Below are 26,460 nucleotides of genomic sequence, written 5' to 3'. Positions count from 1 at the left end.
TGGCAGACAGGGGAGGTGTGTGTTCATTCCATTCCATTCACTTATCCTTTTTCAGGGTCGCGGGGGGCGCTGGAGCCTATCCAAGCTGTCATAGGGCGAGAGGCGGGGTACACGCTGGACAGGTCGCCAGCCTGTCGCAGGGCCAAAACACAGGGACAGACAACTATTCGCACTCACATTCACTCTTGCATGTCTTTGGATGGTGGCAGGAAGCTGGAGTACCCGGATGGAACCCACGCAAACACGGAGAGACAATGCAAACTCCACACAGAAAGACCCCGTGTTGTTGATTCAGGCTTTTGGAACACAATTTAATCCAAAACATAAAATTTACAGGAGATGAGTGAAGTGTGATGCCAACAGTTTTATTGAACATACAAGATTAACAAAGATTTAGAAGAAAGAAAAGCCCACTAGGGTGTTCGCCATAAGCACATGCACATGCCAATCAAGATAAATAAAGACGAAGACTTCTGGGACTCTTCTGAGGTCCTTTTACAAAACAACAGCTGGGTATCAACAGGTGCTCACATAACAGTAGTGCAAGCTATGTTAAAAATATAAATAATAAATGACCTAAGTATATGGGTCACAAACAATACGAGAACTTGAATCAACCGCCTAATTCCCTTTCCATCTACAAAGCACTTCCCATTAATGTCAATCCAGTATATAAATTCATTAAAAAAAACAAAATCCCAACAGGAGTTCTGGCAGTGTGCAAGTTAGCGAACAGTGCACAGTTAGTAAACTTTCTTATGCTTTAAACACCTTCAAACTGTGAACTTCAGAGAAAAAACTGTTTTCAATAAAGGCTACCGCATATACACAGGTAGTTTTTTAAACTGATTTTTCCAAGTGTGATTCTGAGAAATAGTTATTTTATTTAATGAAGAAACTTCAGTAAAGACAAAGCCCATAAACAATAATAAATGACGTCAGAAAAAGGTGATGAAGGTGCACACATTTTATGTTGTGTGAAAAGAGAAACTGAGCTTCCGAAAACCTTTCAAAATGAAGGGTTTTTTTTTCCAAATGTTCATTTTTAAATGATCCAGACACAGTTTATGCGTTCTAACATCAACATTTTCTAAGAATGTAGCATGGTTTCCCAAATCATTTTCAAATGTACTAAAGTAGTAAAATGTTTACCACACGTGCTACAAGAATGTGGCTTCTCACCTGTGTGAATTTGCGTGTGTCTTTAAGTGACTCTTGTCAGTAAATCTTTTCCCGCAGGTGCTACAAGAATGTGGCTTCTCACCTGTGTGAATTTGCATGTGCCTCGTCAAGTTAACCTTCTGAGTAAATCTTATCCCACAGGTGGTACAGGAATGTGGCTTCTCACCTGTGTGAACTCGCATGTGATTCTTCAACTGACTCTTGTCAGTAAATCTTTTTCCACAGGTGCTACAAGAATGTGGCTTCTCACCTGTGTGAATTCGCATGTGTATCTTCAACGGACCCTTCTGAGTAAATCTTTTCCCACAGGTGCTACAAGAATGTGGCTTCTCACCTGTGTGAATTTGCATGTGAATCTTCAAGTGAGCCTTCTGAGTAAATCTTTTCCCGCAGGTGCTACAAGAATGTGGCTTCTCACCTGTGTGAATTTGCATGTGCCTCGTCAAGTTAACCTTCTGAGTAAATCTTATCCCACAGGTGGTACAGGAATGTGGCTTCTCACCTGTGTGAACTCGCATGTGACTCTTCAACTGACTCTTGTCAGTAAATCTTTCCCCACAGGTGCTACAAGAATGTGGCTTCTCACCTGTGTGAATTCGCATGTGTATCTTCAACGGACCCTTCTGATTAAACCTTTTCCCACAGGTGCTACAAGAATGTGGCTTCTCACCTGTGTGAATTCGCATGTGAGTCTTCAAATTACTCTTCTGAGCAAATCTTTTCCCACAGGTGCTACAAGAATGTGGCTTCTCACCTGTGTGAACTCGCATGTGATTCTTCAACTGACTCTTGTCAGTAAATCTTTTTCCACAGGTGCTACAAGAATGTGGCTTCTCACCTGTGTGAATTTGCATGTGAATCTTCAAGTAAGCCTTCTGAGTAAATCTTTTCCCGCAGGTGCTACATAACTTAGCTTTCTTGGAATTTTGAACTGACAGGCCTGATACGATTTGCTCCGACTTATTTCTGTGTGAGTTACCATCTTTGCTTTCATCCTGATCTGTGTCAGGAGAGTTGTGAGAAAGGAGCTGGTTACAGCATGGTTCTGATTCACTGTGGTCACTTTTTTCACAAGATAGAAAATTTGCAGTCTCCTGCATTAGTACAAGCGGTTTTTCCTCTTCAGTGGTACTGAGTTCCTCCTGTTCCTCTTTAATCTGTGAAGGATCCTCCTGGCCTAAACTGGAGGTCTTCTCCTGGTTACAGACCTGCTGATTTGTGTGCCCCTCCTCATCCTTACAGTCATGTTGAGGAAAATCTGAAGGGACAGATCAAAAAGCATACATTTTTTTGCCTTAACCATTAGCAAATCTCCACATGATTTGCATTAGATATACCAATGAAATATATACCAATGAAAGGCATGTTGTGGGGAGAAACAGTTTTGCTGACTCTGTGAAAACCATTTTGGCTGCTCATTTACAAACTCTACAAATAATATAAACAGACCATCTACGATGAGAAAATAAAAACGATACATAATCAAACCAACAACAAAGTCGTATCCCTGAAATATTTTAATCTAAGTGCACAAAACATTTATAAGTTTATTTAAAATTAGTTAAAAACTTTACAGGACACTCACTGCAGGATTTTTTGTTGTTTGGATTGTTTTTTTGTTTTGTTTTTTAGATTAACCATTCATTGCCTGAAAGTTGGAGAGAATGGGAGGTAGAACCTTCAACTTTCAGGACCCTCTTCTGTGGAAACAGCTGCCAGTTTGGATTTGGAAGACAGACACCCTCTCTACTTTTAAGATAAGGCTTAGGTATATATATACATATACATATATATATATATATATATATACATATACATATATATATACATATACATATATATATATATATATATACATATACATATATATATATATATATATATATATATATATATATATATATATACATATACATATACATATACAACGAATATGAACTGCGAAAACGAATATGACTGCACGTTTAGGCCAACATCATCATAGCGCAAAGACAAGTAGAAGCAGACAAAATCAACATGCACGCATGCTACAAACTTTACCCAAGTCATTTAGACAACCGTTAGCACATGATTCTCCTTATGGGGACCTGATATGTTTAATATGCTGCTGAGAATATACCCCAGAAGAAGGCTATAGTATAGCTTTTATTTTGGAAAAAGCCTCTATAATAAAAAATCTTTTCCAAAGATGAGTGATGTTGAGTCTGTGTTTCCACAGGCCCCACTAGTTTAGAGACTTATTCCTCATGAAGAACAAAAGACAAAACAGAACATCTTCAACCGGTCTTTAACTTGCTAGTGAGGGAGAGTTTGGTCAGAACCAGTCAGTGGAGCAAAGCTCCTCACCTGTCTCTAGTCCAAGTCCTTCAAAGAGCAGCTCTCCTCGTAGCCTTTTTATTGACATGACAGTAACAATACATATCACAGCACATATATATACACACACACACACACATATATATATATATATATATATATATATATATATATATATATGTGTGTGTGTGTGTGTATATGTATGTATGTATATATATATATATATATATATATATATATATATATATATACATACATATATATATATATATATATATACACATATATATACATATACATATGTATATATATATATATATGTGTGTGTGTATATGTATATATATATATATATATATATATACACACACACACATATATATATATACATATACATATATATACATCCAATCCAATCCAATCCAATTTTATTTATAGAGCACTTTAAAATACCCAGCACAGGAACAAAGTGCTGTACAGAAAATAAGTTAAAACAATAGAATAACAGAAAACAGCAAAATAAATAAGTAAAACACATAAAACATAAAATTAAAACAGCCCTATATTGAAACAAAAACAATATAAAACAGCATTGAATCACCTAAAAACAACTAAAAATAAAAAAAATAAAATAAAATAAAATAAAATAAAAACCAACATCTCACGTGGTTTCAAAGGCCAGGGTAAAAAGGTGGGTTTTCAAGAGGGACTTAAAAACAGATAAAGAACTGGCCTGTCTAATCTCTAAAGGAAGCTCGTTCCACAGTTTTGGAGCTGCTACAGCAAAAGCACAATCTCCTCTAAGTTTACGCCCAGTCCTGGGTACATGCAGGAGCAGCTGATCAGCTGACCTGAGAGAGCGGGTGGGTGTATAAGGCTGTAGCAGCTCAGAGAGATAAGATGGGGCTAGGCCATGGAGAGCTTTAAAAGTAAATAAAAGAATTTTAAAATGAATCCTAAAAGAAATGGGCAGCCAGTGAAGTGAAGCTAAAACAGGGGAAATGTGCTCAAACTTTCGAGTGCCAGTTAAAAGACGAGCTGCGGCATTTTGCACCCTCTGTAGATGACTAATATATAATGTGCTGACCCCAATATAAAGTGCATTACAGTAATCCAGCCGAGTGCTAACAAAGGCGTGGATCACTGTCTCAAAGTGCTGCCGTGAAAGAATTGGCTTTATTTTTGCCAGCTGCCTGAGGTGAAAGAAGCTTGATTTTACCACTGCTTTTATCTGATTATCAAACTTCAGATCACAGTCCACTTTGACCCCCAGGTTTGTGACAGTTGGCTTAACATACTGTGCCAGGGAATCTACATACACATTGGGGGTCTCAGTGGGGCTACCAAAAACCATCACCTCTGTCTTTTTATCATTGAATTTTAAAAAGTTAACAGACATCCAAGCCTTAATGTCATCGAGACACTGAAGTAATGGCTTTGTATGGTATCTGCCTTTTTTCTTTAGAGGGACATAGATCTGACAGTCATCAGCATAAAAGTGGAAAGGAATGCCGTGCTTTCTCAGTACAGAACCAAGAGGAAGCAGATATAAAGAGAAGAGGAGGGGGCCTAGAACTGAGCCCTGTGGGACACCACACAAGAGGGGAGCGGAGGACGACACATAGTCACCAAGGCTGACACAAAAAGTTCGCCCCGCCAAGTAGGACCTGAGCCACTCCAGTGCTGTGCCCCTAATGCCCACCCAGTGCTCCAAACGAGAGAATAAAATGGCATAATCCACTGTATCAAACGCAGCTGTCAAATCTAAAAGCACAAGAACAACACAGTCCCCAGCATCAGTCGCTAAAAATATGTCATTAAAAACTTTTAAAAGGGCTGATTCAGTGCTATGAAAGGGTTTAAAACCAGATTGGAAAACCTCTAAAACATTTTGCTTTTCCAGGAAGGCCATTATTTGGCTGTAAACTACCTTTTCCAGAATTTTGGAAAGAAAAGGTAGTTTGGAGATAGGCCTGTAGTTTGCAAGAACCGTAGGATCAAGAGCAGGTTTTTTAATCAGGGGTTTGACTACTGCATGTTTAAAATCTTTAGGGACAACACCTGACATCAGACTATGGTTTACCAGCTCAAGAACCAAAGGACCAACTGTAGGTAACACCTCTTTTAAAAGTCGAGGAGGGACAGCATCATTTGGAGACCCTGCAGGCTTAAGATGACCAACAGTCTCCTTTAAAAAGGACAGAGTCACAGGCTCAAACCTGTCAAAGACAGCAGAGCAGGAAACAGAGACTGAGAGGTCATAAGCACAAGGAGAGATTTGAGCCCTTGTGGAGGAGACCTTCTCAATAAAAAAGTGTAAAAAATTTTCACAGGCATCTGATGAGGGCTCGATACAGTCAGTATAAGGTGCATTAAGAACAGAGTCAATAGTTTTAAATAAAACACGCGGGTTGTGACAGTTTGACAAAATAATGTCAGATAAGTGTTTTCTTTTGGCATCTTTTACAGTTCTTTGATATTGGCGCCAACAGTCCTTCAGCATCTGGAACGACACTTCTAGTTTGTCCTTTTTCCACTTGCGCTCAGCTCGACCGCAGTCGCGCCTGACAGCTCGGGTCATGTCGTTCAGCCAGGGCTCAGATTTTGTTTTAGGCCGTCTGGTTTTTAATGGAGCCACAGTGTCCAAAACAGTCTGACAGGTAGAATAAAACCATGAGCTCAGTTCCTCAGTCTGGCTGCATAAAAAATCCGGGATCTTACAGATCTGGTCAAAGACTGTTGAAAAGTGTTCAGCAGTGGAGGAGTTAAAAACACGACGGCGTTGAGCAGCAGCGCGAGGTTTAACTGAGGCACAGGCAAGAGGAACTTCAAACATCACAGGACTGTGGTCAGAAAACACAGCATCACAAATATCTATGTTAAAAACAGAAAAACCATGAGATAAAACAAGATCAAGTGTGTGTCCACGTTCATGTGTGGGACCTGTCACACATTGCACCAGATTAAACGAATCAATAAGGTTTAAAAAGCCCTTCGCCATGGGCATATCAGGACAACACACGTGAATATTAAAATCCCCAACAATAAGAACACGATCATATTTTGGCATGAGTTCAGCCAAGAAGTCAGCAAAGTCACTCACAAAGTCCTTATTGTATTTTGGAGGCCGATAAAACACCGCACACAACACTGTGTGAGAGCAGCCCAGCTCAAACACAGACAGTTTAAAGCTGGTGAACGACGGGGTTGATAGCTGCTTACATTTAAAATGACTTTTAAAGATCGTAGCTATTCCTCCTCCTCGGCCCAACATACGTGGGGAAGTAAAATAGCAGCAATCGCCAGGTAGAAGATCTGAGAAGATGCTGCACTCACCGGCGCTCAGCCACGTCTCGCACAAACAGAGAAAATCCAGTCCTCGGGATGTGAAAAAATCCTTCAGGATAAAAGTTTTGTTCGCTAGGGACCTAGCATTTACCAGGCCAATCCTGGCGGTAAGCGGCGGATCCCCATCGCTAGCCGTCCTAGAAGCCCGACACAGAGGCCGCAGGTTCCGCAGATTCACACCACGCCGACGGGGGCGAGGAGAGCAGGGTTTTCGGGACTGGAACATCCCATCCAGGCCGATGACAGATACCAGCCAGGCACAGACAGGTTCCAACGATCGCCGAGAGAAACAGAAGTTTGGCACCGCTCCTTGTTTTCTGGATAAGGGCTTAAGAGAATACCTTAACGAAGCTTTCAGCTTCACCAGGAAGCCAGCCCTTCGACCCCGGCGACGGCACTTTTGCCGGAGTGGTGGATCTGGAACACGGCACAGGTGAGCCGGGATCTCCGAATTTAGCGGGGGCAAAGTTTTATATCCAGCTTGGTTCCACTTTGCCCAGCCTTTGGCAGAAGGTCGGAGATCCAGTAGGGTTTGGCGATCATACACCAAGAGAGAGTTGGCATTTATTACAATAGTCAATAAAATCAAAACAAACAAACATAACACTGGCAGTGACAGACGGCAAGCCACACACACCGGCGCCATCTTGGATACATATGTATTCACTTGAAATTTTTTTGTGGTCATTTTTATTAAGATTTTATTTTTTATCGACAGGGAATATAATAAAACCTGTCTTCCAATTATTTGTATTTGTGTGTGTGTGTGTGTGTGTGTGTGTGTGTGTGTGTGTGTGTGTGTGGTAGAAGTATCGTTTTTTGTACTCTGTATCGGCAAGTACTCAGATCCAAGTATCGGTATCGTATCGGTTTGAAAAAATTGGTATCGTTGCATCCCTAATATATATATATATATATATATATATATATATATGTATACATACAGTGGGGCAAAAAAGTATTTAGTCAGCCACCGATTGTGCAAGTTCCCCCACTTAAAATGATGACAGAGGTCAGTAATTTGCACCAGAGGTACACTTCAACTGTGAGAGACAGAATGTGAAAAAAAAATCCATGAATTCACATGGTAGGATTTGTAAAGAATTTATTCGTAAATCAGGGTGGAAAATAAGTATTTGGTCACCTCAAACAAGGAAAATCCCTGGCTCTCACAGACCTGTAACGTCTTCTGTAAGAAGATTTTCTGTCCCCCACTCGTTACCTGTATGAATGGCACCTGTTTGACCTCATCATCTGTATAAAAGACACCTGTCCACAGCCTCAACCAGCCAGACTCCAAACTCCGCCATGGCCAAGACCAAAGAGCTTTCGAAGGACACCAGGAAAAGAATTGTAGACCTGCACCAGACTGGGAAGAGTGAATCTACAATAGGCAAGCAGCTTGGTGTGAAAAAATCAACTGTGGGAGCAATCATCAGAAAATGGAAGACATACAAGACCACTGATAATCTCCCTCGATCTGGGGCTCCACGCAAGATCTCATCCCGTGGGGTCAAAATGATCATGAGAACGGTGAGCAAAGATCCCAGAACCACACGGGGGGACCTGGTGAATGACCTGCAGAGAGCTGGGACCAAAGTAACAAAGGTCACCATCAGTAACACACTACAACGGCAGGGAATCAAATCCCGCAGTGCCAGACGTGTTCCGCTGCTGAAGCCAGTGCATGTCCAGGCCCGTCTGAAGTTTGCCAGAGAGCACATGGATGATACAGCAGAGGATTGGGAGAATGTCATGTGGTCAGATGAAACCAAAGTAGAACTTTTTGGTATAAACTCAACTCGTCGTGTTTGGAGGAAGAAGAATACTGAGTTGCATCCCAAGAACACCATACCTACTGTGAAGCATGGGGGTGGAAACATCATGCTATGGGGCTGTTTTTCTGCCAAGGGGACAGGACGACTGATCCGTGTTAAGGACAGAATGAATGGGGCCAAGTATCGTGAGATTTTGAGCCAAAACCTCCTTCCATCAGTGAGAACTTTGAAGATGAAACGAGGCTGGGTCTTCCAACATGACAATGATCCAAAACACACCGCCCGGGCAACAAAGGAGTGGCTCCGTAAGAAGCATTTGAAAGTCCTGGAGTGGCCTAGCCAGTCTCCAGACCTCAACCCCATAGAAAATCTGTGGCGGGAGTTGAAAGTCCATGTTGCTCGGCGACAGCCCCAAAACATCACTGCTCTTGAGAAGATCTGCATGGAGGAATGGGCCAAAATACCAGCTACTGTGTGTGCAAACCTGGTAAAGACCTATAGTAAACGTTTGACCTCTGTTATTGCCAACAAAGGTTATGTTACAAAGTACTGAGTTGTATTTTTGTTATTGACCAAATACTTATTTTCCACCCTGATTTATGAATAAATTCTTTACAAATCCTACCATGTGAATTCATGGATTTTTTTTTCACATTCTGTCTCTCACAGTTGAAGTGTACCTCTGGTGCAAATTACTGACCTCTGTCATCATTTTAAGTGGGGGAACTTGCACAATCGGTGGCTGACTAAATACTTTTTTGCCCCACTGTACATATATACATATACACACATATATATACACACACACACACATATATACACACACACACATACACACACACACACACACACACATATATATATATATATATATATATATATATATATATATATACAGTGGGGCAAAAAAGTATTTAGTCAGCCACCGATTGTGCAAGTTCCCCCACTTAAAATGATGACAGAGGTCAGTAATTTGCACCAGAGGTACACTTCAACTGTGAGAGACAGAATGTGAAAAAAAAATCCATGAATTCACATGGTAGGATTTGTAAAGAATTTATTCGTAAATCAGGGTGGAAAATAAGTATTTGGTCAATAACAAAAATATAACTCAATACTTTGTAACATAACCTTTGTTGGCAATAACAGAGGTCAAACGTTTACTATAGGTCTTTACCAGGTTTGCACACACAGTAGCTGGTATTTTGGCCCATTCCTCCATGCAGATCTTCTCAAGAGCAGTGATGTTTTGGGGCTGTCGCCGAGCAACACGGACTTTCAACTCCCGCCACAGATTTTCTATGGGGTTGAGGTCTGGAGACTGGCTAGGCCACTCCAGGACTTTCAAATGCTTCTTACGGAGCCACTCCTTTGTTGCCCGGGCGGTGTGTTTTGGATCATTGTCATGTTGGAAGACCCAGCCTCGTTTCATCTTCAAAGTTCTCACTGATGGAAGGAGGTTTTGGCTCAAAATCTCACGATACTTGGCCCCATTCATTCTGTCCTTAACACGGATCAGTCGTCCTGTCCCCTTGGCAGAAAAACAGCCCCATAGCATGATGTTTCCACCCCCATGCTTCACAGTAGGTATGGTGTTCTTGGGATGCAACTCAGTATTCTTCTTCCTCCAAACACGACGAGTTGAGTTTATACCAAAAAGTTCTACTTTGGTTTCATCTGACCACATGACATTCTCCCAATCCTCTGCTGTATCATCCATGTGCTCTCTGGCAAACTTCAGACGGGCCTGGACATGCACTGGCTTCAGCAGCGGAACACGTCTGGCACTGCGGGATTTGATTCCCTGCCGTTGTAGTGTGTTACTGATGGTGACCTTTGTTACTTTGGTACCAGCTCTCTGCAGGTCATTCACCAGGTCCCCCCGTGTGGTTCTAGGATCTTTGCTCACCGTTCTCATGATCATTTTGACCCCACGGGATGAGATCTTGCGTGGAGCCCCAGATCGAGGGAGATTATCAGTGGTCTTGTATGTCTTCCATTTTCTGATGATTGCTCCCACAGTTGATTTTTTCACACCAAGCTGCTTGCCTATTGTAGATTCACTCTTCCCAGTCTGGTGCAGGTCTACAATTCTTTTCCTGGTGCCCTTCGAAAGCTCTTTGGTCTTGGCCATGGCGGAGTTTGGAGTCTGACTGGTTGAGGCTGTGGACAGGTGTCTTTTATACAGATGATGAGGTCAAACAGGTGCCATTCATACAGGTAACGAGTGGGGGACAGAAAAGCTTCTTACAGAAGACGTTACAGGTCTGTGAGAGCCAGGGATTTTCCTTGTTTGAGGTGACCAAATACTTATTTTCCACCCTGATTTACGAATAAATTCTTTACAAATCCTACCATGTGAATTCATGGATTTTTTTTTCACATTCTGTCTCTCATAGTTGAAGTGTACCTCTGGTGCAAATTACTGACCTCTGTCATCATTTTAAGTGGGGGAACTTGCACAATCGGTGGCTGACTAAATACTTTTTTGCCCCACTGTATATATATATATATATATATAAATAACCTGGTTCAGTACTACATGGAAGCTCCTGTCAGGCATCATATCAGCTAAGATGAGCAGGCACATGGGTCAATACATGAGCGGGACACAGAAAGGAATTGGCAAGAATACCAGAGGCACAAAACACCAGCTACTGCTAGACAGAACAGTCAGCCGAGACTGCAAGACCAGACTGACCAACCTGTGCACTGCCAGGATTGATTACAAGAAGGCCTATGACTCAATGCCCCACAGCTGGATACTGGAATGCCTAGAATTGTACAAGATCAATGGGACCCTAAGAGCCTTCATCAGGAACTCAATGGGGATGTGGCGTACAACACTAGAGGCCAACTCCAAGCCCATAGCACAAGTCACCATCAAGTGCGGGATCTACCAAGGAGATGCTCTGTCCCCACTGCTGTTCTGCAAAGGCCTGAACCCCCTCAGTGAGATCATTAACAAGACTGGCTATGGATACCGACTACAGAACGGAGCAGTTGTCAGCCACCTCCTGTACATGGATGACATCAAGCTGTATGCCAAGAGTGAACGAGACATCGATTCACTGATCCACACTACCAGGCTATACAGCAATGACATTGGAATGTCGTTCGGGCTGGAGAAGTGTAGTCGGATGGTAACAAAGAGAGGGAAGGTAGTCAGAACTGAGGGGATTGAACTACCAGAAGGCAACATTGCAGACATAGAGGACAGTTACAGGTATCTGGGGATCCCGCAGGCGAATGGAAACCATGAAGAGGCCGCTAGAAAAGCTGCAACCACCAAGTACCTGCAGAGGGTCAGGCAAGTCCTGAGGAGTCAGTTGAACGGTAAGAACAAGATCCGGGCCATCAACACGTACGCCCTTGCCCGTGATCAGGTACCCTGCTGGGGTAATAGGCTGGCCAAAGGAGGAGATAGAAGCCACTGACATAAAGACAAGAAAGCTCCTTACCATGCATGGAGGGTTTCACCCCAAGTCCAGCTCCCTGAGGCTGTACGCTAAGAGGAAGGAAGGGGGTCGGGGACTGGTGAGTGTCAGCACCACAATCCAGGATGAGACAACAAACATCCAAGAATACATCACGAAGATGGCCCCAACTGACAGCGTACTCAGTGAATACCTCAGGCAGCAGAAACCCAAGAAAGAGGAGGGAGACGAGGAACCATCATGGAAGGACAGGCCCCTGCACGGTATGTACCACTGGCAGATAGAGGAGGTGGCTGATATCCAGAAATCCTACCAGTGGCTGGACAAAGCTGGACTGAAAGATAGCACAGAGGCACTTATCATGTCAGCACAAGAACAAGCTCTGAGTACAAGATCCATAGAGGCTGGGGTCTATCACACCAGGCAAGACCCCAGGTGCAGGCTGTGTAAAGATGCCCCAGAGACAATCCAGCACATAACAGCAGGGTGCAAGATGCTAGCAGGCAAGGCATACATGGAACGCCATAACCAAGTGGCCGGCATAGTGTACAGGAACATCTGTGCCGAGTATAACCTGGAAGTCCCGAGGTCAAAATGGGAAATGCCCCCAAGGGTGGTAGAGAATGACCGAGCTAAGATCCTGTGGGACTTCCAGATACAGACGGACAAAATGGTGGTGGCTAACCAACCGGACATAGTGGTAGTAGACAAACAGAAGAAGACGGCCGTAGTGATCGATGTAGCGGTTCCGAATGACAGCAATATCAGGAAGAAGGAACACGAGAAGCTGGAGAAATACCAAGGGCTCAGAGAAGAGCTCGAGAGGATGTGGAGGGTGAAGGTATCGGTGGTCCCCGTGGTAATCGGAGCACTAGGTGCGGTGACTCCCAAGCTAGGCGAGTGGCTCCAGCAGATCCTGGGATTAACATCGGAGATCTCTGTCCAGAAGAGCGCAGTCCTGGGAACAGCTAAGATACTGCGCAGGACCCTCAAGCTCCCAGGCCTCTGGTAGAGGACCCGAGCTTGAAGGATAAACCGCCCGCAGGGGCGTGCTGGGTGTTGTTTTTTTTTTACATGTATATATATATATATATATATATATATATATATATATACACACACACACACACACACACATATACACACACATACATATATATATATATATATATATATATACACACACATACATATTTTTAGGGGAGACCATGCAGAAGAGTATTGCAGTAGTCAATACAGGAGGTAACAAAACTGTGGACAAGAATGGACGTAGACTGGGTGGAAAGAGAAGGAAGCAATCTGTTAATGTTGCGTAGATGGAAGCAGACAGAACGGGTGAGATTATTGATGTGAGATTTATAGGAAAGTGAACTGTCTAGGATGACACCAAGGCTCTTAACCTGAGGAGAATGGAAAACTGTGGCGTTATCGATGGTGAGTGAGAAATAGTTCGCCTTCAAAAGGTTGGATTTGGTGCCAATAAGGAGGATCTCAGTTTTATCCTCATTGAGCTTTAGAAAATTAGAGGTAAAGCAGGATTTTAACTCGGATAGACCTTCTGAAAGGGAGGAAGGTGGGATGGAGGAATCAGGTTTGCAGGAGAAATATAACTGGGTGTCATCAGCAAAACAGTGAAACTGAAGATCAAATTTGCGGAAAATGGTACCTAGACGGACGATGTAAATTATGAAGAGAAGAGGGCCTAAAACTGAGCCTTGGGGTACACCAGAGGTGACGGGGAATAAACGAGAGCAGAATGATCTTAGTTGAATAAACTGGGAACGGTCGAGGAGATATGATTGAAACCAGGCGAGGGGTGTGTCAGAGATGCCGAGAGAGGAAAGCCTTCTTAGAAGTAAAGAGTGAGAAATGGTGTCGAAGGCTGAGCTCAGATCTAAAAAGACGAGAATGGTGAGAAGACCAGAGTCAGCTCCAATTAGAAGATCATTAGTGACTTTAAGTAAAGCAGTTTCTGTACTGTGACATGAGCGAAAACCAGATTGAAATCTCTCGTAGATATTATTATTAATCAGGTGTAAATGAAGTTGAGCTGCAACCACTTTTTCGAGTATCTTAGAAATGAAGGGTAGATTGGAAATTGGACGGAGGTTGTTTAAGTTGTTGGGATCTAAAGAATCATGAATAAGGAGGGAACGATACTGGTGGTGAGAGAAGAGTGAATGATAGCAGAGATGAGTGAGAGTAAAGAAGAGAGGCAGGAATTCACAAGCCCCGTGGGCATGGGGTCAAGATGACATGTGGCAGGCTTTGATTTACATATGAACTCGGAAATATCGGATAAATCAGGAAGATGAAAAGTGGAAAACGGCTCAAAAAGGAGAAAAGGTTCTGGAGAGGGCGTAGATACAACATTTTATCTGAGTTGCTGGTGGATGTTATTGATTTTCGTAGTCCAGAACAGCATCAAGGAGTTGCAGGTTTCAGAGGAATAGAAGTGCGGTGGTAAAGCGTTGGGGGGTTGAATTAGTTTGTTGAGAACTGAAAACAGAGTCCTTGCATTACCCTCATAAGAACTGATAATACCAGAGTAGAAGCTTTGTTTGGCCTTGCTGATGGAGTCTTTATACTGAAGTACAAGGGATTTATAGATTTCTGAATCAGTTAATCAGTTAAACCAGATTTCTTATATTTACGCTCTAGCTGCCGAGCTTTGGCCTTCAGAGCTCAGAGGTCAGAGGTAAACCAGGGAGCAGAGCGAGCGAAGGAAACGGAGTAGGTTTTTACAGGAGCCAGAGAATCAAGGACAGTGCGTAGACAATTATTATAATATAACAACAAATCATCAGGAGTAGAATAGAAGTCTGGAATCTGAACATTGTCCAGACTGGTAGTGAGAATGTCCATATCAATATTCTTCATGTTGCGGAACGAGATGAGACGGGTTGGCTTGGTAGAAGAGCAGCAGAGAGTGAGGTTAAATGAAAGGAGGAAGTGGTCAGTTATGGGGATTTCAGTAGCAGAAAGATTCGAGGGAGTAAGACCAAAACACCAGACCAAGTCCAGGGTGTGTCCTTTAGAGTGAGTGGCAAAGTCGATAAATTGTTTAAATTCAGAGCCTTCGAGACAAGAGGAAAAGTCTCTGGTGAGCAGAAGGTCATTATTGTCCATGTGAATGTTGAAATCTCCCACCAAGATCATTTGGGGAAAGAGATGAAAGATGGGTTAGTATATTAGCAAAGTCACTAAGGAAGACAGGGTTAGGTTTGGGGGGGCGATATACAGTAGCCATGATAGTGAGAATGGGTCCAGTAAGCTCACATGCAAGGACCTCTAGAGAACTAAAGGTATCAACATTAACTGGCAGGACTTTCAAGTGCTGGTGAAAGAAGATCGCGAGACCACCCCCACGACCTGAGTAGCGGGGTTTAGAAAAGTAAACAAACCCCAGAGGAGCAGATTCGTTTAGTTGAGAAAAGTCATCAGGTTGTTGCCAGGTTTCGGTTAAGCAGAAAAAGTCAAACTTACGGTCAGATAGGAGGTCTTGGATGAGAGGTCCCTTATTTGTCAATGAACGAATGTTTTGGAGACCAAAGTTGAGTGGAGTATTTTCTTTTTTGCTAATCGCATTGGGCGCCCTGGGCAGGTGGGCTAGAGAACGATGGTTGACAGCCCAATCAGGGTTCCTGCGAGGGCATCGAGTAGTAGACCAAAACAATTTAGTTCTATTGGAGTTATGGAAAATATTTTAAAAAAATAGTGGCGACCAGCTCAGGAACATCTTGACCCACAGCTTCGATTATGTGGAGGAAAAGGAGCCGAGCTGGCCGGAGTGACGAACAGGTAGGCTAAAATAGCTCAAACAGTTAAGCTAGTGCAGCTCACTGAGAAGAAGACGTCAGAGCACATTCAGCTGAAATAACAGATGTTGAGGACAAGCATTGCAAATCAATCCCTGGCAGAGATCGATCTGGTCATGAGTGTGAATGTCTGTTCATTCAAATCTGAATCCAAATAATCCAATTAATCCAAATAATCGAAAAATGTATCAGTGAGTAGCGGCAGCCAGGTGCGCCAGTGTTCACTCAAGCCTTACTAAACCAAGTCTATGCTGAAACTAAACTAAAAAAAATATTAAAAGTGTATTTGGTGATACACAAATAGGGTATTTCCAAGTACAGTTCAGTTATTTTCCACATGCCGGTTGTTAGTGTGGAGAAGGACAAACGGGGCCACCAGGCTAAACCAATGGTTTTGACTCGATCAGCATTAACCCCGCCCCCGAAGTTTAATGGGTGAGGCTGACAGATAAATTAAATTCATGAACAGCCAGAGGCCAGGACTGTGAAAAAGAAATAAATAAATCATGAAATAATTAATTGAGTCAAGAATTTATTAAATGTGTCAATAATTACTTAAATATGTACTAAATATGTATTTAACTCCAGTTTTAATTTAAATAATTGATACATTTTAGTCATTATTTTATGGTGTATTTAATTAATTCATTTTGGCAGTCCTGGCATTCCACAGCACTATCCACTTTTCTGCAGTGACAATGCAGATTTTTCACTTGTGGGACTAATAAAGACAGATTTGCTGTGTTTGTTTGTGTGTGTGTTGTTGTGCAACATTTGCATTTGTTTACTCAGAGTAGCTCAGATCCAAGGCAGGCCAAACCTCTGTGTTACAACCTTCAGAAATGCCTGCCGTATCTATACAAAAAACACACATTCACAACATATGGATACACAAGTCTGCTTTATTTTAAAGTGTTGCGAACTTTACAGCGTTTGCAGATCACGTGTCCATCATCCCTGCATTTGGCACAGGTGATTCTTGTTGCAGCTCTCTTGCACCTGGCACTGCGTTGTCTTTACAGTCCCTGGCACAGCAGCTGCAGCAGCCTGCCTCTGTGCTAGTATTTCCTTGTGCTGCATGAATCGACAACAAAGTTCCTGAGCTAGAAGACTCAGAAACAATCTTCTTTCACTTGTCCATTCTGTACATGCCTTGTACAAAATGTAGGCATTCATCGCCGCCAGAATATTGTAGAAAACCACTACTGGCCACCTGCGTGTTGCTGCTCTTACGGAATACATCCACGCCATTTGGTCCAACACGTCTACACCACACTGTAAAAGCAGAGAGAGTGAGTCATGAGTATATGGGTTAGGGGGTTAAGGGTTAGGGTTAGGTCTTTGCTGACGACACAAACATTTTTTGCTCTAGTGATGATCTGCAGAATTTATTGGAGGATATGACTAATGAAATAAGTGAAGTGAAGTTCTGGCTTGATAAAAACAGATTATCATTAAATTTGAATAAATCTTAAGTTATGTTATTTGGAAATAGTAGTTTAAATACAAATGCTAAGATTCAAATAAATGGTGTTGAAGAGTCAGTGAAAATTAAGCAAAGCAAAAAATAAAGAACTGCCAGGTAATATTCAGAGTATGTTTGCTTGAAAGAAGGAAGTTATAATTTAAGGGGTTTTTGTAACTTCAAAACAGGGAAGGTACATACTACAAGAAAGAGCTTTTGTGTTTCTGTTCATGGAGTGAAACTGTGGAACAGTCTGAATATGGAATTAAAACAATGTCCAAACATAAAACAGTTAAAAAAAAAGAAGAGTTATGAAAATATGATCTTCTCGAACTATAAAGAAAGGGAAAATATTGAAATTATGTGAATCTGCCTATTTAAAAAAAAAAAAAAAAAAAAACACACCAAAGAAATCATGGTGTGACAGTATAGGTCAGGGGTCGGCAACCTGCGGCTCTTTAGTCCTTATAATGCGGCTCTGCGTGGTTTGGGTAAATAAATTAGAAGTATTTAGCTGAAGTGTATTTTATTGGTGTTTAGTTCTTTTTTTTAACTTGTAGTTCTAAATTGGAAGATTATTGTGATATTGAAAATATATAAAAATAATATTATATTTTATTATTGTTCATCGCTCAAAATAAGCGTCACATTCGCAGAAGCCGGTTTACCCGCTGAAACGCTGTGCATTTATCAAGACTTTCAACCCCAGCTTACAGTCCTGCGTAAAGATGAAAGTGACTTCATACAGCCCCGATTTGCAGATGCTGTGCGCAGAGGTTCAGGAGCAGAAGTCTCATTGTAAACATACCACGGCAGACCCGCTGCTTTTCAGCACCTCTTTATTGACCACTTTTCACACACGGTTGCTGTACGCATACAGCCGGCTGTAGCTTTTCAGCTCACAGCCCAACAACACAACAGCAGAGAGAGCACAGACTTTAAGGCGGAGAGGCGTGATTGCGGGTGCCGATCAGGTGCGTCCGCCTCCCCTGCAGCAGCGCTGCAGACCACGCCCCGCCACACACATTAACCAGGTAAAAGACATATTTAGGCAGAATTTTTCATCTTTTAGCAGCATAGTGCTTTTTTTCCAGTTGTTTTTTAAAAGTCAGGTCAAGGCTCCAAAAGCCCAAAGGCGATATAAGGGTAGCGGCTCACAACAGTTTTTGTTTGCTACATGGATCATTTTAGTTCAGCTGGGTGTCTTTCCTTTTGTTATATTTCTTTCTTATTTACATAAATAAAATGTAATTTTCTCTGTAGCACTTCATGGATTTCATAAGAAAAACACTAATTGTTCACACAAAGCATGAGGGTAAAAAAACAATATATACAGTGTTATCTTTATTTTAGATGTCAAAAAGTATTTGCGGCTCCCAGTGTTTTCTTTTGCTTGGAAACCGGGTCCACGTGGCTCTTTGGGTGTTAAAGGTTGCAGACCCCTGGTATAGGATATAGTATATCAAAAATCTGTACACTATTTTTATTACAAATTATATCAATAAGGAAGCTAAATATTAACTGATAATTTATGGCAAAGGCAAATAAGTGTTTACTTCTTCCCACTCCCTTTCAACATGTAAATGAATCAGAATGGTAGCAATATTGAAATGTATTGATTTTCGTATAGTATTTTTTTCTCTCTTATTTTCTTTTCTAAATGTACCTGTATATTGTTTACATGTTTGAAATAAATAAATAAAATAAAATAAAATATGTGCTTTTTTTTCCTATAGTCCTGTATAGCACACATGAGAAAACATTGTAGCACTGGTGTAAAATTATACACACATTCACATACCTTCATGTGGGTATAGTCAGTTATCATGTTGGGTTTCCTCTTTCTGTCGTCACTGATCGTCATGTCTTGGTGCCTTGAACTTGAACACACAGTCTTGTGTTTTTTTTTTTAGGTGCATAAATTGTCAAGCAGACACTGCCACTTCCAAGCACTGAAGTGAAGAATACTTCTTGCTGTGCAGTGTCTTTTGCAAGTTGAGGAAGTTCGCACCAGACTTTATTCACCGTGCCCAGTTAACGTTATTTTGCGCTGCAGCAGTCTGTGCGACAGTCACGGGGAAGTAAAAAAACTCAGTTCTGACATTTCTCCCATCATCCAAAAATGGCTCCATCAGTTTCATGACCACGTTCTCTGCCAGCCTCTGTCCCTTCTGATGACTGGGGTCCTTTCCCAAGTAAGGAGATGCATTGGAGACATGTTTGGTCTCCAAATCCGTGGCCATCCAGAACTTGATCCCAAATTTGTCTGGCTCGGTTGCGATATACTGTGTGGATGGACAATGAACCACGGTAGGGAATAGCTGTTCATCTATGGTCGTGTGTTCTCCTGGAGTGAAACTCTTAGCACAGTTCTCGTTGAAGCGTGTCCAGATGTCGGAGATGGCTGCAAATTTGTCTGTTTTCACCCGTTCTGCCCGCGTGTCCTTGTCATCAAATAAAAGGTGTTGCATAATTGAAATGAATCTATCTCGGGGCATTGTCTCTTTGATAGCACCAGAAATCTTTCTGACCAGCAATCCACAATGGCACCAACGGGACGCAAGATTTCTCTTACAAACAGAATTGAAATGCCATCAGTTTCTGAATTGACAAATTCCAGTCCGGCTCTGTTCTGTGGGCTTGATGGACCGTACACTCTCTGATGGTCTGCTGCATTCCCACATCTAAAGGAAGCTTTGGAGCACACTTGTCATTTTACGCTGTCGAAAGATAAACAAATAGAGAATGGTAAATTTACATGAACCTCACTTTAAATGGCTTTATATAAATATCATACGTACTATGGCAATGACCGACCTTAGCAGACTCTGTGGGTCCAGCTTGCACAGTGAAGCAAGAGCGATTTGCTACTGCACTGGGCATACCAATGTCCTCCTCTGCCCACACAGTGCCGTCTTTTGCCGTGTGGCTCAGACAGGGCTTCCCAGTACCACGGTGCCTCTTCCATGGAGGCATGTTGGGTTCTTGTTCCGCCTCCTTTTCAGATTCTTCTGAGGCGGTATTAGTGGCCTGCTGGACAAATGAAACCTCTCCTCCATCAGAGTCTGCTTCATCCATTTCCTGAAGCAAGACCAAAGCCTGTTGCGTGCAGAGGTTCTTCCTGTGAGGCAGTGATACAGAGGCCATCCTGATGTGCGTTGTCAGAAATGCGAAGAAATAATTCTCCCGCCTGGGTCTGTCTGCTTTTATGCACAGCACTGTGCTGTAGTCATGCAATGCCACTCCCTCACATACACAGTCACAATGGAACAATGGAAGATCTGTGCTGAGAGTCAAGGAACTCCATTGCTGAATGCTGCAAACAGACTATGAGACAGACAGACTGTGTGGGAGAGTAACCTAAGACAAAAGGCAGAAAGATGAAGAGATGAACCAACCTGGAACTGAAGGACAGAATTTATTTTTTATGTTTTCTTTTTTAGGTTTTGCTATTTTTACATGAACAGGCAAAGGAGAGAACATGCACTCATGTCATTGTATTAGCAACTTTTCATTCTGTTTTCACACAATTTGTTTATAAATAAAACAGACTTGTGTTTCCATATATTGTCAATGTGTCTTTCATATTTGCAGGTCAGTCAATGTGTGGGATATTTTGTATAGATACGACAGGCATTTCTGAAGGTTGTAACACAGAGGTTTGGCCTGCCTTGGATCTGAGCTACTCTGAGTAAACAAATGCAAATGTGCCAGGCCTCAAAGATAATGGGTGGTTTGCACAACAAAAGCAGGAGAATCGAGCTGACGACATTTGAAAATCTCAGCAGGGGTGAATAACACCTTGGGTTAGTAAATTTAGTGTTAAAAAAAGAAAGAAAAAAAGAAACAACATGATTTTAAAAAATGTTTGAAACTCAAGGTCAGAAATTCCACCAAGCTGAGCATTTTTAAAATCAGGGTCACACCTATACTTCTCTATAGCTCGTAAACATGAAGCAAAGACAGCGCTCTGTATTTTGCAGACATTCATCAGCAGCTGCTTAAAACAAATCCTCCGTGGCCAGAGAGGATTACAAACTGTGGACAAGTACAAACCAGAAACAAACAGCAATACCAGTTCTGAGAGAAAGTGGTGCTGGATTGGCCACACAATCAGGAAGTCCACCAATAACATCACTACACAGGCCTTGTGCTGGAATCCAAAGGGACAGAAGAAGAAAGAAAGACCCAGAAAAACATGGCACAAGGACAACTATCATAGTGTTGTGTGGTTTGCTAAAAGCTTAGTTTCAAATCTATAGATTTTATTTTTAAATTGATCGTTCAGTCCTAATGGGGATTATTATGTTATCCACAAAAGGTTTAGTGGATGTAATCAGTCATAATGTACAGGGGCGGCTCCAGAATTTTTCATATGGGTGGCCATATCGGTGCTACTGAAAACATTGAGATGGCACACCAAAAACATAATTTAAAGTTGTTGTTTTTTTGTTTTGTTTTTTTATATGCTGTTGTCAAATATAGGTCACTTAAAAATTGTGGCCAAAAAAAGAAAGAAAAGTATTACATGCCTAGTTAATTTCCTGTTATTAAATTTGATATTCACTGTAAGTGTGCCTGCAGGTGCAGGGGCGCAGCACAGGCGAAGGAGTGACGACTGCAATTTGGAAGGACAAACAAAGTGACAATATGAATGACAAATATGAATATGGAGGAACAAATAACAAGCTGATGTTTCAACTCATTGTAGGGTGTCTTCCTCTCTCTTGTACTCAATTATTTTCAACATAAGACAGTCCTGACAGGGGCGACACTGGGAGGGCTAGACATTTTGGCTCTTAAAATATTACGTCAGTTTCCTTATTGCAGTCGGTCTTTAAATTCTTCATTTGTCTCTATAAGTATATCGGAGGTCTGATTAGGATCCAACATGAGTTAGATTTCTTAATACAAAACAATCTATTTATCTTATCCAAGTTTTGCATACCTATTCTGTGCAACTTTACTTCAGGGTTCCACATGATGCCCAGCTCCTGCCCGGTCCAGATGATGATGCCCTTGGTTTCCTGCTTCAGGGAAAGCTGGTCTTCTTCCTGATTGGTGGAGATTTCCTCTTGTTCAGCTTTAGTCTGTGGAGGATCTGTGTCCTGCTGGTCCAAACTGGAGTTCCTCTCCTGGCTACAGACCTGCGGGTCATCCAGATCCTCATTTTCCTTACAATCATGTTGCTGTGAGAGGTCTTGATGGACACAACACAAGAAAGAAGTTACACTGTGAGCAGGTCTCTCAGGTATGTGAGCGATATTTAAGGTGCACAAATGTTTTAAATATTCTCTCTCATGCGGTGAACAGCAAAGAATTCTGTTTACATGCAGAAAGTCATCATTTATGAGGCGTACAACTTGGTCCTTGTGGCCAATGATCCACGTTTTTCATTGTCTCAATGTTTTTCCTATATTTTGAGTACAGTTCTGGGCCAACATGGCTTAAATCTATATGGAGGAAATGTTTGTTTTTTTTATCGAACAAACATACGATTTTAAACCCAGTTTTTATTTTACTGTGCTAACAGAAAACATGTCTTCAGTGAGGTAGTATGCCAGACGTTATTACACGCCACGTGTCTTTATGATGTCATCACCTGACATTTTGATATGAGTCATATTCATCTCTGTATTATAAAATCTGTATATGACACTTTTACATACCTACTGTGGTCAGCTTTACTCCAGATTTCCACAACACATGCAGCTCTTCTCCAGTCCACACATTAACGCCTTCAACCTCCTGTTCAAGCTGCTCTCCGTCCTCACTGCTGCACATTTCCTCCTGTTCCTCTCTAGTCTGTGGAGGCTCTGGGTCCTCCTGGTGGAGACTGAAGCTCCTCTCCTGGTCACAGACCTGCTACTCCAACTTGGTCCTTGTGGCCAATAATCCACAGTTTTCATTGTCTCAACATTTTTCTACATACTGTGAACAGTTCTGGGCTAACATGACTTAGATCTGGTGGAAATATTAGTTTTTATTAAACAACAGAAGATTTGAAACCCAATTTTTATTTTACTATGCTAACAGAAAACATGTCTTCAGTGAGGCAGTATCCCAGGCGGTAATGCACGCCATATGTCTTTGTGACATTTTGTGACCTGCTGATCATCTAGACCTTCGTGTTCAACAAAGAGACACAAGAAAATAGTGACTAATGTGATGATAAGAAAGATCAAGAAGGATGAAAAGGGGTCACCTATTGAGAATTTAGCTTATAGTTTCACGGGCTCTTGCATTCTTGCAGATGTTGCCACAGAAACATTCAGTCATAGTCATTTGTTCATTGGGTGATTCTGATAACCTTACAACTGTCTGGGGTCTAATTCCTAGATTTGACTGCCAGTGATCATCACACAATGTGAATAAACAAAAAAACAAATGAACAGCAGCATGATTTGAATATGATGACATGAAAGCTTAAAGTATTTTACAATGGCAAGTAAGATATGCTATAGAGCAGGGCGATATGACCAAAAATACTTATCACGATATACATTTGAAAATTTGCGATAACGATGTAACTGACAATATAATTGACACTAGACAGAATACTTTATTTTACTTTATTAACTCCACAACTTTATTAGTGCAAAAAACCCCAAAAAAATCCATCAATGTATTTTCACTTAAACAATCAGCTGTGTTTTTATGTGCATTAAAGTTATATAAAAATTTAACAGTGCAAATGCAAATTCCTTGCTGACAGTTTAACCAAAAGGCATTTCCAGTGGAAACTGGCCGACATGTCCTCAGCATAACCATGTATAAAATCCACAAAACTTAAAAAGAGGTTATACACACACAATACGGTAATATTATGTTGAAGCACAGAACGTATCACTCCGCGAGGCTCCTGCCGACGATAGCCGTAATGCTGCGACAATCCATCAAGTGGTGCGGGTTCGTAGCTTAGCAAAGCTGTACTAAAACATTTGACAGATTTTCGAGCACCGTGTACCACATAAAATTGTTTCAAGGTCAGTAAACACAATCACAATTCATACATAAGGCACACGGGATTATAAGGGGCACTGTCGATTTTCAGAAAAAACAAAAGATCGATTTTAAATGTGCCGCATTTTCTAAAACACACGGTAATAACGACGGCCCGCTAGCATGCTCTACCAAATATAGTCCTTTGTTGTGTATCTGACGGACAAAAGCTAAACCAGCTCCACACCACTGAAGTTGCAGCATTTTTACAAACCAGTTCTGGTTTATCCGTTTCATTCAACGATCCGCTTTCGCCTAGGGCTGTTCAATATAATGATATATATCGGATGACGATATAAAAACGTCTATCATTTCATTTTACGCTATTGTTTGTTTCGTGGTGTCGCAAAATAAACTGTTTAAGGCAATATTTTTTCATCGTTTTGATGGTCACTGTAGTGGCTATATTAATTTCTTAAAGTTCTCTCTTTCTCTTATATGTAATATAACCACACTACGGACGGACAAGTGCCTGTTTTTATGTGTTGTGGTTAGCAACAACGACGGCGTGTCCGCTTGTTTATGTTCCACACAAACCTTTCACAATAAAGCTCAAGATCCTGTTGAGACTTTTAAAAATAAACTGAATCACGTGAAAGAGCAGATTATTTACGGATGAGAAGTACAAAAAAGACGCCAGGTGCTAAAAAAATAAACCTTAGACTCAAACGTTAGAACAGGCTTTTCCCCGCAGCACGCCGTGTAATAAATACTCACAAAGAAAACGGTGGCTGTTACAACTTATGTCTAAAAATGTATAGTTTCATGCATCAGTTAAAACACTCGACTCCAGCTACATGACGCGCAGTGGAAACACTTCCCGCAAGACGAGCTGCCCGAGATTCACAGAATTTACAGAAAATGTTACAATTTTGTGACTTATATCGTTATCAGGACGATAGAATTCTTATATCGGGATATGAGATTTTGGTCATATCGCACAGCCCTACCTTCACCCTTCTCATTCTCCGTCGTTGAAATGCTTTTTCCGTCATGTGCGTATGAAAACAAAGGCACTGCGCATGCGCGTTTTACCCATATTCTATCGCCATATTTCATTTTATTATCGTTGCCTAACACCATACTGGTATTACCGTGAACGGTATGATATGCCATATCATACCGTTCACGGTAATACCGGTGTAATTTTTAGGATTAACATCCTCAATTTGTTTTGACTGGTCCTTCTTTTTGGAGCTACCAGGTTCTGCCTCATCTTTATTGATAGCCAGTGAAGATGAAATCAATGAAAAAATGTTGTTGTATGCTGTTAAGAAGGTATTTTGTGACACCACAAAACAAACAACAGTATATAATTTTAAACAAAAGATGTTTTCATTTCATCTGATATATTTCGTCATATTGCACAGCCTTAACATTAGCCTACTACAACTACCTTGTTTTAGTTGTTGTAGCTATCTAGGTTATGTCCCACTTCGGAATCTTCGATGTACTATTGCTGTGTGACTCACTACTATTACTGAAGGCTGCATTACAACCTGCTAGCTGCAAATAATCATGTGCAGTTCTAAAAGCAAACAGAAAGAAAACCTATTACTGATACAGAAATTGTTTTCTATACGAGATCGCTGCCAAAACTGCAGCCTTACCTAATGTCCACCCTACTGTTACTCATTTTACATCACGATTTAAAAATTTACTTGGGATTGCTGCACATGATTGTTTGTAGCTAGCAGGATGTTAATGCTATGAATCAAGTCTAACAGTCTTTAGTCTATGAAATAACTTTAGCTAAAGCCAGCTAACAATGTTAGCTCGGTGGCTAGTAGCCTTCAGTTATCGCAATAGTTCACACGGCAAAAGTACATTCATGTAGTTGTAAAAAGCATGAAAATATACCAAATAATCCGGACCAAAGTATTTAGAATACGTTATTTACATTGACATTCACATGATAATCCCGCAACCCCCACACCTCTACAAATTTACACACCTGCATTGTGTGACTTTATCCCGGGTCTGATATTAAGCAGTCTTAGCTGACGGATCTCTTCCTCATACCGGACGATCGTTTTTTCAAACTCTGAGAAGATTTCTTCTGCAGCAGAAGTTAATCTCTCCTGGATAAACTCTCTCAGATGCTGAACTGAAGACAT

General features: G+C 41.4%; 1 pseudogene; it reads right to left on the bottom strand.

Annotated features, from left to right (window-relative positions):
- Positions 1-1,160: 1,160 nt before the first annotated feature.
- Positions 1,161-26,460, bottom strand: LOC148097501 (uncharacterized; annotated as a pseudogene).

The sequence above is a fragment of the Neolamprologus brichardi genome, chromosome 18 (genome assembly GCF_056152115.1).
Source record: "Neolamprologus brichardi isolate AB-2024 chromosome 18, ASM5615211v1, whole genome shotgun sequence".
NCBI lineage: Eukaryota > Metazoa > Chordata > Actinopteri > Cichliformes > Cichlidae > Neolamprologus > Neolamprologus brichardi.
This window is presented reverse-complemented; position numbering and strand designations above follow the sequence as displayed.